The sequence below is a fragment of the Chiloscyllium plagiosum genome, chromosome 19, assembly GCF_004010195.1.
Source record: "Chiloscyllium plagiosum isolate BGI_BamShark_2017 chromosome 19, ASM401019v2, whole genome shotgun sequence".
Classification (NCBI taxonomy): Eukaryota; Metazoa; Chordata; class Chondrichthyes; order Orectolobiformes; family Hemiscylliidae; genus Chiloscyllium; species Chiloscyllium plagiosum.
Window position 1 is genome coordinate 29,549,491 of NC_057728.1, and position 11,823 is coordinate 29,561,313.

General features: G+C 42.5%; 1 protein-coding gene across 2 annotated transcripts in view; it reads left to right on the forward strand.

The window, feature by feature from the left end:
* Positions 1 to 9,716: 9,716 nt before the first annotated feature.
* LOC122559643 (apoptosis facilitator Bcl-2-like protein 14) overlaps positions 9,717 to 11,823 on the forward strand; it is a 21,174-nt gene continuing 19,067 nt past the window's right edge. Inside the window, exons 1-2 of one of the 2 annotated variants that reach the window (XM_043709453.1) lie at positions 9,717 to 9,894; positions 10,020 to 10,157. The gene's annotated coding sequence lies outside the window, so the exon portion shown is untranslated. The remainder of the gene's footprint in view (positions 9,895 to 10,019; positions 10,158 to 11,823) is intronic. The other variant, XM_043709452.1, reaches the window with a different exon arrangement.

Genomic DNA, 11,823 nt, shown 5'->3' on the forward strand with positions numbered 1-11,823 from the left:
ACATACCTACCCTGGAGTCCCCTTTTGTATTTTCCTAGCTGTCTCTTATATGGTGCACCCGAGGTATCTATTGTGTATAAGTCGCAAGGGGTCCACACAGTGGTGGCCACAAATAGGGATTCGACCGATCACATCAATGGGTAACAGACAGTTCGGTTCCCAAGTAATTTAGGTGAGTCTTTTAAAAGAGGTTATCCTCAAATCCCAATAGGCTTCTGGCTATCGCAACATTTAGAAACAGTAATATATGCTCAATTACATACGTGATTAATGTTAAATGAGGTTAATAGTCAGTGTCCCTATTTTTTAGCAATGGTACCCAGAGGTCGGCAGCAGTAGGTGATTTCTGTGTCTCGTCAGCAGTTTTATCTGTGCCTCTGGGTGGTTTACTTGGTTGTGGTCTCGGTGCTCTCACCTTGGTCACTGTCTTGCTCACAGTTCCCGTCTGTGCCTGAGGGATGGTCAAATATATTAACTTGTTCATAGAAGTCCTTATAAGACTAGAGTTGGGTCCAGTGCTTCCATGTGCCTTTTCCCCAATGTCTATACAGGCGCAGGTGTCACCACTGATTATAACTTTGTATGGCCCATTCCATTTTGGGACAAAGCCTGGTTTGTCAGGCAAGGTTCATCTGAGGACATTGTTCCCAGCTACTGGGACCTCAGGGAAAGTCTCTAGTTCCCCTGCCTTGTCCTTTTGCTCTTGTGTCTCAGTTACCAATTTACGCATCCCTTTTAGTTGGTGCTTAATTCCAGTACATATCTCCGAATTTTGTCTTTTAGTGGACCTACATCAGTCCCACTTGTTATAATCGTCTCTGGTAATTGCATTGCTCGCCTGGTCATTAATTTGTAGGGTGTTCATCCAGTTACCTGACTCGTGATGGCTCTTCAGTTCATGAGTATGGCTGGCATCACTTTGGCCGATGTCCTTCCTGATGTCTGTCTGGCCTTAGCTAAAGCAGCTTTAAGGGTTCTGTTCATTCTCTCTACTATCCCTGAGCTCTGGGGGTGATAGGGGATATGAAATTTTTTGTTTTATCCCTAATAGCTGGCATACCATTTTCATAACTTTGCCTATAAAATGTGTCCCTTGGTCGGAGTCGATCTGTAGGAGTAGCCCCCCTACCTCAGGATTACCTCCTGATTACAGTGGTAGTGGTACAGTTCTTGGTTGGGAATGCCTCTATCCACCGGGTGAACTGTCTATGAAGACCAGGCAGTATGTTTTCCCACAGGAAGATGGTAGTGGCCCTGTGAAATCCATTTAGAGGTGTTCCCAGGGTCCCCTTGGCCTTGGTTGGTGTCCCATCCTAACTTTTATGAGTCCACCTGGGTTGTGCTGTGCGCAAACCATGCATTTGCAGCAGCGTTTGGCTACATCTCTTCCCATTTCCTTCCATCACCACTCTGTCACTAGACTTGCTATCATAGCTTCCCTGCCTGTATGTGAGAGCCCATCTTGCAGCTCGAGCAAGATCTTTTGTAAACACGCTGGTGCTACCATCTTGTCAGCTTGCCTCCAGACACCGTCCTCATCTTTAAGTGCTCCCTGCATTTTCCATCTCTCTCTCTCTCTTCCTGTAGGGTGTCCTCCTGCAGCTGCTGTATGTGAATGGCATCTTTCACTAGTTCGATTGTTGCTGTTGGAACCTCATCAATGGTTTGCTGCTCTAAGGCTCGCTGGGCTGCTTGGTCTGCGGGTTGGTTCCCTTTAAATGGCAGCCAGCCTGGGCTATCCTTCCCTGGCTCCTTTTGGTGTACTTTGATTTTTATTACTGCAGCCTCTTTTGGTTGTTCGCTGGTGCTCAGCAGTGCTTGGATTCTTAACTAGTGTTTGATGGAAGTTTTCCCAATGCTTTTTCCAGCACACTGCCTCTGTGTGACCTGCTCTATTGCAGTGGCTGCAGTACCTTATGCTGTTCCTTATCCTATTCCCTGCCTGTGGGGCCCTACTGACTCTGGCAAAGGTGTCCCTGTCGGTTACACTTGTGGCAGGATAGTTTGGTTCTGTCTTCACCTCCGTTCCGGTAGGCTGCTCTGTCGGGTTTTGTTTTCATTGCAGGAGCGTCTGCCTTCTGCACCCTGCTAGCCCACTCAATCAGGTTGTCATAATTTTGGGACATTATCACTCCCATTTTCAGGATGGATTCATGAACGCCAGAGAGCCCATCTCTAAAAGCCTGAATGAATGCCCGGTCCCCACGATCTGGATTTACTTGTCCTGAGCACCCCTGGTATATCCTAAATAATCATTCCCCATACTCAGAGGCTCCTTCCCCTTTAAGCTGTTCAGAGGTCATGATTTTGCTGCAGTTCATGGGAGCATTTCCTAATACCCACCAAATCTCTTCTTTAAAATAGGCGAAGGGGGCCTGCTGGGTATCTATCTCAGCTGTAAGGGCAATGGCATGTGTCCACCATCCTCCCCATAGTCTCGAGCTGCTGTGGCTTTGGGTCTGCCAGCTACCTGTCTCCATTTGTCAGCTGGGCAGGCTACCCAGACCAACTAGTGTATATCTCTCAAGTGCAGTTAGTGCCCTACCCATATACTGTCTAGCTCTTCCTAGAACCTTGTCTTTGCACTTCAGGGCTGTACTTTTCCCAGGGAGACCATGATCTTTTGCCTTTCCCCCAGGGTAAAGGGTTTATAGTTTGCTTTTGGCTGCAACTCTGTTCCCCCCTCTAGTGACTGGTGCTAGATTATAATCTTGCACCTCCTGCTCTGCTGAGGGAGCATTGGGCCCAGCTGTACAGTTTCATAGGAGGGGAGACAGTCAGTCTCCCTTTCCTCCTGTACTTTTTCTAATCTTTGCTCTAGCTCCTTTATCCTATCCTCGAGCTCCTCAATTTATTCTTGGTCTTTTCTCCTCTTGCTAGTGGAGGCACCCACTTGTTCAATTAATTGGTACATGAACATTACCCCTAGCTTTTTAGTTTTATTTAATTTTTCTTTGTCGATGTGTATAGAATGAGCTGCCAGGGGAAGTGATGGAGGCTAGTACAATTGCAACATTTAAAAGGCATTTGGATGGGTATATGAATAGGAAGGGTTTGGAGGGATATGGGCCATGTGCTGGCAGGTGGGACTAGATTGGGTTGGGATATCTGGTCGGCATGGACGGACGGGTTGGACTGAAGGGTCTATTTCCATGCTGTACATCTTTATGACTCTATGACTCTATAATCCAATTCTGCTGCTGCACTAATGTCTGGGATGGGTCCTAACCACCTTTCTTCATCTGTTCTTGTCAGTGCTAGTCTGTCTGTCTTGTATTTCTCAATAAGGGAACCTGCAGTGTCCCCTTTGAAATCCTGATCTGCTATCTCGGAGATAGTATACCCCTAGATACCACCAATAGTAAAGTGTCCTTAACCAGTGGGATTTCTCTACCCCCCACCCTCTTAACAACCGGTTTAGGGCAGGGTTTGTGAGACAGGCATTACCTTGTCCTCTGGTTGTATCAGCACCAGCAGCTGGTTATCACACCAGTTAGTACACTTTCCCACTTACACTCCACAGGCTTGCACTTATATTCAATCCAGTACTATCGCTCAAGTTACACATTACAATGGTATACCCGTTTAAACTGTGTGTTTGGCCCGGTCTGACTCTTCCCGCTTGCAGATTCAAAGTATCTTTTCCCCCAGCTCCCTGCTTGTGGCCTTTGATCAGTGCACCGGGAATAAGAGATCCTGTCGACTACATTAATTGTTGTGGAGAAAATCACCAGTCTCAGAGTCAGAATTGGGATTCACTGACAGAGTTTATTGTACAAAGAAACTGGAGCTCTGGGAAGAGAGAGAGAGAGAGAGAGAGAGAGAGAGAGGTGTCCATCAGCACGGCTGTCAGCTGCGAGCCTTCTCTTACCCTCGGAGCACAGGTCACGGTATTTTATACCTTTCATGGTATAATGGTCCAGATATCGAGCATGGTTTATGCAGCATGGTTTGTTTACAGAAAACATTACAGAGTCATTGTCAGTTTCAGAGGAATGTTACAGAGTCATTGTCAGTTTCAGCAGCTACGCAGAAGTCCATTGCTGCAGTAATTGGTGATGATCATTCTCCCTGAGAAAGAAGATCAGTTTCCATGACTGCAAATCGAAGGTATTAACACTTGTATACAAGCAGTCTCAGGAAGTTAACATTTCTGTTGAATGTGGTGATGGATTCAGACACTTTGGTGGGCAGTAGACGTTACTGATGTGTAATCTCTCGCGTGCTGTACATTTCTATGACTCTTTGACTCTCCCCCACCAGTCTTAAACTAATTATCTATGTTCTGTGTCAATTGTGCTGGTATCCTGTTGGTCTCAGGCAGTATCTGTGTATGCTTCACTATACTTTTCCATGTAATAGCTCAGCAGCCATCTTGTGTGCTAAGTGACCAACTTATGGCTCAGCGGCCATCTTGTGTCTGTGTGCCTCATGTAGGCATGCTCCGTGTCAACTCCCACTTGTTATCATCTTGGGAACACACTTTGACGATTCCCCAATTATAAATACAAGAACACTTACAAAGCTTTTACAGAGCAAAAAAATGATAAAGGTCTGATTAGAATTTTGGAACATTAGGATATTTTGAAGTTTACAGTTTTTAAAACTTAGTTACTTCCACTCTGATTGTTTTATAAAATTATGTAAAATGGACCAAAATGGATGATGCAATGGGTTAGTACATTTTCTTTTCACCTCTGAGACATGTGTTTGAATCAGCCCTGACAAAGAATGAAAATGTATTTTCTCTGCTGGTTTGTGGGTTCCAAAATCTAAAAACTTCTATCACACAAAAATTGCGCCTGCATGGAATCTTGTAATGTCACAACATTTATTTGCCAGCAGCATTACCAACTCGCATCCCTCCAACCCTTGTTGAAATGGATACATATAAATATAATTTGCTAATTTTATGTTTGAAAGTGTATTTCTGCCTATCTTGTTGTTTGATATAATTTTCCATGTTTAATGTTTACATTTTATTTTGTGCATTGTACTCAATATGATATCCCAATCATTAACGTTATTAGAGTCAAATTTCACCATAAGTACAAAATTATGCAGAATTTAGTAAATATGAGAAATTAATCTTTATTCAGTAGACAACCACTCAACACACACAGAATTCTCCATTCCTTTGGTTTCATCCTCTATAGATCAGTTGTGGGAAATGCAGGATTACAGGGATAAGGTAGGGAAGTGGTTATGGGTGGGGTGCTCTTCGGAGGGTCATGTGGATTCAATGGGCCTCCTTCCACACTGTATTGATTCCACGATTTTACATCAAAGGAATTTTTAGAAATTAGAACCAACGCATCAACTATCTCACTCACAACTTCTGTAAGACTCTTGGATGAAGTCCATTAGGACCACGGGGACATATCAGGTCATGGGAATTAAGACTTCAACGATGACCATGAATCTATTGCCAAATATCAGAAAAACCTATCTGATTCGCTTATGTCCTTTAGGGAAATAAACTGGCATCGTTATAATGTGATTCCAGACCCATAGCTATGTGATTGACTCTTAACTGCCCTCTGGGAGTGGTACTAAATGCTAGCCTAGCCAGCGATGCCCACATCGCATGACTGAATTTTTAAAAAGACCAACATTGGTTTGGTACCAGTTATCTCATGCTTGTCATTTTCCTGTGTTCCTCCGCTCTTTACATTTCATGATTTTAATGATGTTGCTTGAATCCTCTAAAGTGAAGACTGCTGCAAACAGCTGTTCAATTCATCTTCCATCACCATATTTTCCATCATTAATTCCCCAGCCTCACTTTCTACAGGGCAAAAGCTGCTGACCAGTTGAGAAAGACAAAATGTGATTGTTAGTCATGTAGAATTTTATTTGTGACCTGACTGAAAAGGTTCAAGGATGAATTGTAGTCAAGGTTAGCAGTGACAATCTTGGATGTGACAACACATTCAAGAACATTGAAGAGGAAGAGATTATGGGGTGGAATTCTGAGGTTTTTAAAAAGGGCAATGATGATAGCAGATTTGAAGGAGATACCACTGAGATAAGAGAGAGACAGTAAAAGATGCAAGTTCAGTGCTCGGACAGAGGACAAACTTAAGGAAAAGGTAGCCCAAGAGCTAGAGGAGGGCAAGGAGGTAGCTGCTAATTGGATGATTACAATCTGAGTAACATAGAAGTCCACAAGTAACCCAACAGTCTTGTTGTGTGTGAGGAGGCAGGTGACAGTTCTGAGAGATTTTCCTTTAGCCAGGTGTTACCTTTGAACACCAGGATACTCTTGAAAGAATGGAGAGTTTTGACAGCTGAGCAAAAGATATTGTAACTTCCCCCAACCCCTTTGCCACCATCTTCAACAACACCATTCTTTGCATTGTCAAGAAGACAAGCCTGGATATTGTCCAGAATTTGTTGCATTTGGACATGACAGCTTTAGAATCACAGAAGTCCAAAGATGTGCAGGTTAACTGAATTGGCCATGCTAAATTGCCCCATAGTGTTAGGTCAATTAGTCAAAGGGAAATGGGTCTGGGTGGGTTGCTCTTCGAAGGGTTGGTGTGGACTGGTTGGGCCGAAGGGCCTGTTTCCACACTGTAGGGAATCTAATCTAAGCTTCTCAGAGGTGTGGACATTGTCTGCAGGATGGATCAAAAGCACTTCAACCTCAACTGGTTTAAATTCAAGAACAGAAGCATGAATAAAGAATTAGAACAATCGTTGCAGAAAGAGTTATTTGGATATGAAATGTATTGATTTTTAAAGGCAATTAGATCAACACAAATTTATTACTGTAAAAGTTATGAGAAAAGAGCAAAATAATTATAATTTCCAGGATAAACGGCTACAGGTGTTGTAAAGGGTGGTATGATAAACTCTATTGACTAAGCAGGAACCAGTGCTTGTAATTTTGTTATTTTATAATGCTTCTATTTTGTAGCACTGTCAGTTAAACTCACTAATAATTTATATCTTTCAATGATACCAGATTCCTCTTTGGCTAAAATCACTGGATAGTGGGGAAAGGTAGTTAATCGCTCTATTATTGCATAAATAACATAGACGATATGTTTCAGTAATTAATTATCCTTAGTAGTAAATGTAGCTGATATGTAAAATTATATTTCCAATGTCTACATGGAAATGTATTTTAAAAAGGCACCCATTTCCTGTACTATTTGGAATGTTGGTCAGCTGGCCTCTCCACTGCTCAAACTGGGGGGACAGGAGCTGAATTGTTTACTCCTATATCTTGCATTCCTGTGTTGTATCTTTACCATGATAATGTACTTGAAATGCCATAACTTTCAAAGCAAAGGGACTAGTGTATATTTAGCATAGTTTTGATGGTAGAAATTCAAGACATTGAAGGGTCTCTTCTGTACTGTATGATTTGTGATTCTAACTAAACAATACTGACCACACTTGTGTATAACTTCAGTATATGGATGCCAGTGTCATCTCTGTTCTCTCGGGAGAGAATCTTCAAGCCTTGCTTAATGCCTTTGCAGAAGCATACTGAAGAATTGGTCTCAGCCTCAACCTCACGAAGACTCAAATTCTTAACTAACCCATCCCAAGTTCTGGTCCATCCCTCCATTAAGATCAAAGGAGAAATCCTCCCAAATGTGGACCATTCCCCTTATCTGGGAAGCCACCTTTCATGAAAATCTGACATTACTCCAGCGATTCAAAATCACATCCAATCTGTGAGCACCAACTTTGGATGCTTAAGGATGTGGGCCTTCAACGACTGTGAAATCCATGTGGATACCAAGATCCTTGGGTATAAGGCAATCAGTCTTCTGACTCTTCTTTATGGCTCTGAAACTTTGACTTTGTATTGGTGCCACTTCAAAACCCTGGAGAAGCATCATCAATGCTGTTTGAGATAGATTGTCCACATCAGCTGGGAGAACAGGCATACTAACATCACCGACCTTGAAGCAGCCAATAGCACCAGCATCGAAGCCATGATCATCCAAAACCAACTCCGCTGGGCCTGCCATATGCTTAGGATGCCTGGGTTCAAAGCAAGTCTTCTTCACCCAGTTCAAGGAAGGCACTCAAATGAGAGGACAATGAAGGGAGCTTTTCAAAGAACTCCCTGAGGCTTCCCTCAAGAAATGCAACTTAGATGTCAATGCATGGGAGACCCTCACTCAGAAAAACAGATTTGAAGGAAACTCATGTATGAAGGGTCATAATTCTTTGAGAACACCTGATGGCAAGAGGAAGTACGGAAGAGGATCCAGATAAAGGAACTCCAATGATCTCAAGGCAAAGGATCAATTCCACCTCCCAGTAAGACCTGACAAATGTGTGGTCAGAATGTGGCTCGAGCATTGTGCTCATCAGCCTCACAAGGCCCACATTTATTAACTTATTAACTTGGGGGACATGGGCAACCCTGGCTGGCCAGCATTTATTGGCCGTCCCTAGTTGCCCGTGAGATAGTGGTGGCGAGCTGCCTTCTTGAACCACTGCAGTCCACAGTGTGACGATGCTATCACTTTAAAAATATTATTTTGTCCTTGGGCTTTTTCCAAGAGACATCATAAAGGCAGAGGTACCAAAATGTCTACTTTAACAAAGGCAGGGGAGTGGCCAGTTCACCCAGCTCAGATTTTATTCTAGTTTGGTTTAGTTGTAACAGTGAGAAGCTGCTGCAGCGCAAAAAGGTTCCCAGCTTCAGCAGATGGCTCCCAAACTGACTTCTCGCTCCGAAATCTCTCCTGCCTATAAGAACTTGTGTTTGAATTTACCTTTTGCCAAGGGGTGTGTTTGTGGGATGATACGGGAATTGGAACAGCTCCTTAGTTAAGTTGCTGGGTCAGGACAGTTAAGTTTTCAAATAGTTAAATTGTTCTAAATACCATTTTCTTTTGTTCATGTTCAACTGTAGTGTTTTGCTAAAAGCCGAGCAGTTTGACCAGCTGCATCACGCCTGGAATGTCCACTTCACATTTGCCTTTAAAATAAGGAAAAGTTAAGGTCTAGGCTACCTTCTTAAAATACTTTGGGTGGGGGTCTGGCCTGGTCCATAACAAAATGCTTTAGGTAGACACACAATGACATTAGGAAGGGAATTCCAGGATATTCCTAGATAGACAATCACAATTATTAGGGAATGATTGCAGACGATACTATCCACGCCATCATTGTACTCAGCCAAGGTGGAGAAAGTGAGGACTGTAGATGCTAACTATCAGAGTCATGAGCGTGGTGCTGGAAAAGCACAGCAGGTCAGGCAGCATCCGACCAGCAGGAAAATCGACGTTTCGGGAATAAGCTCCTCAAGAAACTTATGCCCGAAACGTTGATTCTCCTGCTCCTCGGATGCTGCCTGACCTGCTGTGCTCTTCCAGCACCACACTCTCGACTCTACTCAGCCTAGGTATATGGAAGTCATAATTTGGAGATGCCGGTGTTGGACTGGGGTATACAAAGTTTTAAATCACACAACACCAGGTCCAAGCCTCCTCTACTATCATCTGATGAAGGAGCGACGCTCCGAAAGCGAGTGAGCTTCCAATTAAACCTGTTGGACTATAACCTGGTGTTGTGTGATTTTTAACTAGGTTTATGGAGGTCTTGTGACAAAGTGGGTAGCATTTTCACGGAGTCAGAAACTGTTGATACATACTCCAGGCATTCGTGGACAAGGAAGAATGTGATCACGATACAAAGTTGATTGTCAATCTGCAAATCCTTCCAACATTGTACAGTGGCAGGCAAGTCTTGCGCAAAGGCTTAACTAACAGTTGTTTCCCATGTGACCTTATTTGCTTAATTGCTACTATGAGCAGAGCAGATCTCACCGGCTGCAATACAGTTTCTGGCAGTTGGCACTTACTGCAGACTTTACAACAGGTTCTCGTAGAACAAGAAAAACTAAATTCCACATATAAGGTTTGTAATTACTTTTGTGAGTACAAACAAGTACACGGTAATAGTGCTTTGGTGATACTAAGTATGAAATTGTCACATGTCAAAATCAAATATCTGATAATAGCCATTTTTGTTTAAACACGAAGAGAATTGCAGAGTTGTTCAGTGGAACGACCCACCTTGTCCATGCGCCAGGCGCTCTTCAGTTCCGGGATGTTCCCCAAGAATAAATTAAGCTCTTAAAACAATTTCTGTACTCGCAATTTGTGGTAGCCGCATTTACTGTAAGTCCTACTGAAATTTTCGGTTTTATGTTTTTCGTTGTTTTGGTTGACTCAATAATAATAAAGTAATCCTGTTTTCTGTCCGGTTTAATTCTTCCATTTCATTTTGAAACTTTAATTTTAACGCGGGCTGTGTGTTTCACGCTTTTAATTCTGTGGGAGCAATCTATAGTTCTCTGTACTAAAGCTTTCTAGTATCTGATGTTGCTCACCTATACCTTCTCAGAGTTTGCTACTTCTTCACTAGTACAGGTATATTGTACACAGCAATTTATTGAGACGAATGCACTTTATAAACCCAGAAACTGTTAATGAGTAATTAGTTATTTATTTTCTATAAATTGTTACTGAATCCAGGCTTTCTGTACGCTAGGATCTAAACTTGTTATAATAATTTAGCTGAAAAACTTCAAATTTTGAAAATTTTACTATATTGATGTGAAAAGGGTTTCACACAATGGCTGGTCAAATAGGTGAGAATTCTATGAAGTCAGTGACAGATTGTGTTCATTTCTTGAAGCTTTATGAAGTGCTGAATCTGTGGAGGAACAAGGAAAGAAAATATAAGGACAGAAAATGAAAGTGAAACAGAGAAGAACAGGTAGCCAGACTGGATTGAAAGGAAAATCTGACTATGCCAGGGATTTGAGACATATGAAACATTCTTAGCAGGGAGTTAGAGAAGTAACATCACACTAGTGACCAAGACATGAATTTTTTTGAAGAAATACAGAAGTAAATTTGAAGCCTCCTGTGTTACATTTGCAATTCTGTACACTTACACAATTAAAACTAAATGTGCAATTAAAGTGATAAACCAGTTGTGCAATATGTGCCTTTAAGTCCAGTAGAACCTGTGGAAGTCATAAAGGGTTTTATCTAATTGCATTTTACTACAATACGTTAAAAGTACCTCTAGGATGCTGATCATTGTGTCACTAATAATCTGGAGCCCAATGTACAAACACAATGTGTAGTAAAACTCTGTGCAAGTCCAGACATGCTGACTCGATAGAAGTTACTTGGGAAGTTTGGATTTCCAATGGGCAATTCTCCAAGAGCTCTCATGAAAACTTTGGACAATTCCAAGTTACTTACCTGAAAAGCTACCCATTTTAGCTGACTGTCTCTGCCTCTTAACTATCAGTTCCTGACTAGTCCTCAATTAAATTTGGTTACCACTTCCTATTACCCTATACTGGCAGGGAAATTTGCTAGAACTGCTTGGGAGGGTTTAACTAGTAAGGTGGGGGGTACCCAGGGAGATAGTGAGGAAAGAGATCGATCTGAGATAGGTACAGCTGAGAACAGATGTGAGTCAAACAATCAAGGCAGGCAGGGACAAGGTAGGACTAATAAATTAAACTGCATTTATTTCAAAGCAAAGGGGCCTAACAGGGAAGGCAGATGAACTCAGGGCATGGTTAGGAACATGGGACTGGGATATCATAGCAATTACAGAAACATGGCTCAGGGATGGGCAGGACTGGCAGCTTAATGTTCCAGGATACAAATGCTACAGGAAGGATAGAAAGGGAGGCAAAAGAGGAGGGGGAGCGGCATTTTTGATAAGGGATAGCATTACTGCTGTGCTGAGGGAGGATATACCCAGAAATACATCCAGGGAAGTTATTTGGATGGAACTGAGAAATAAGAAAGGGATAAT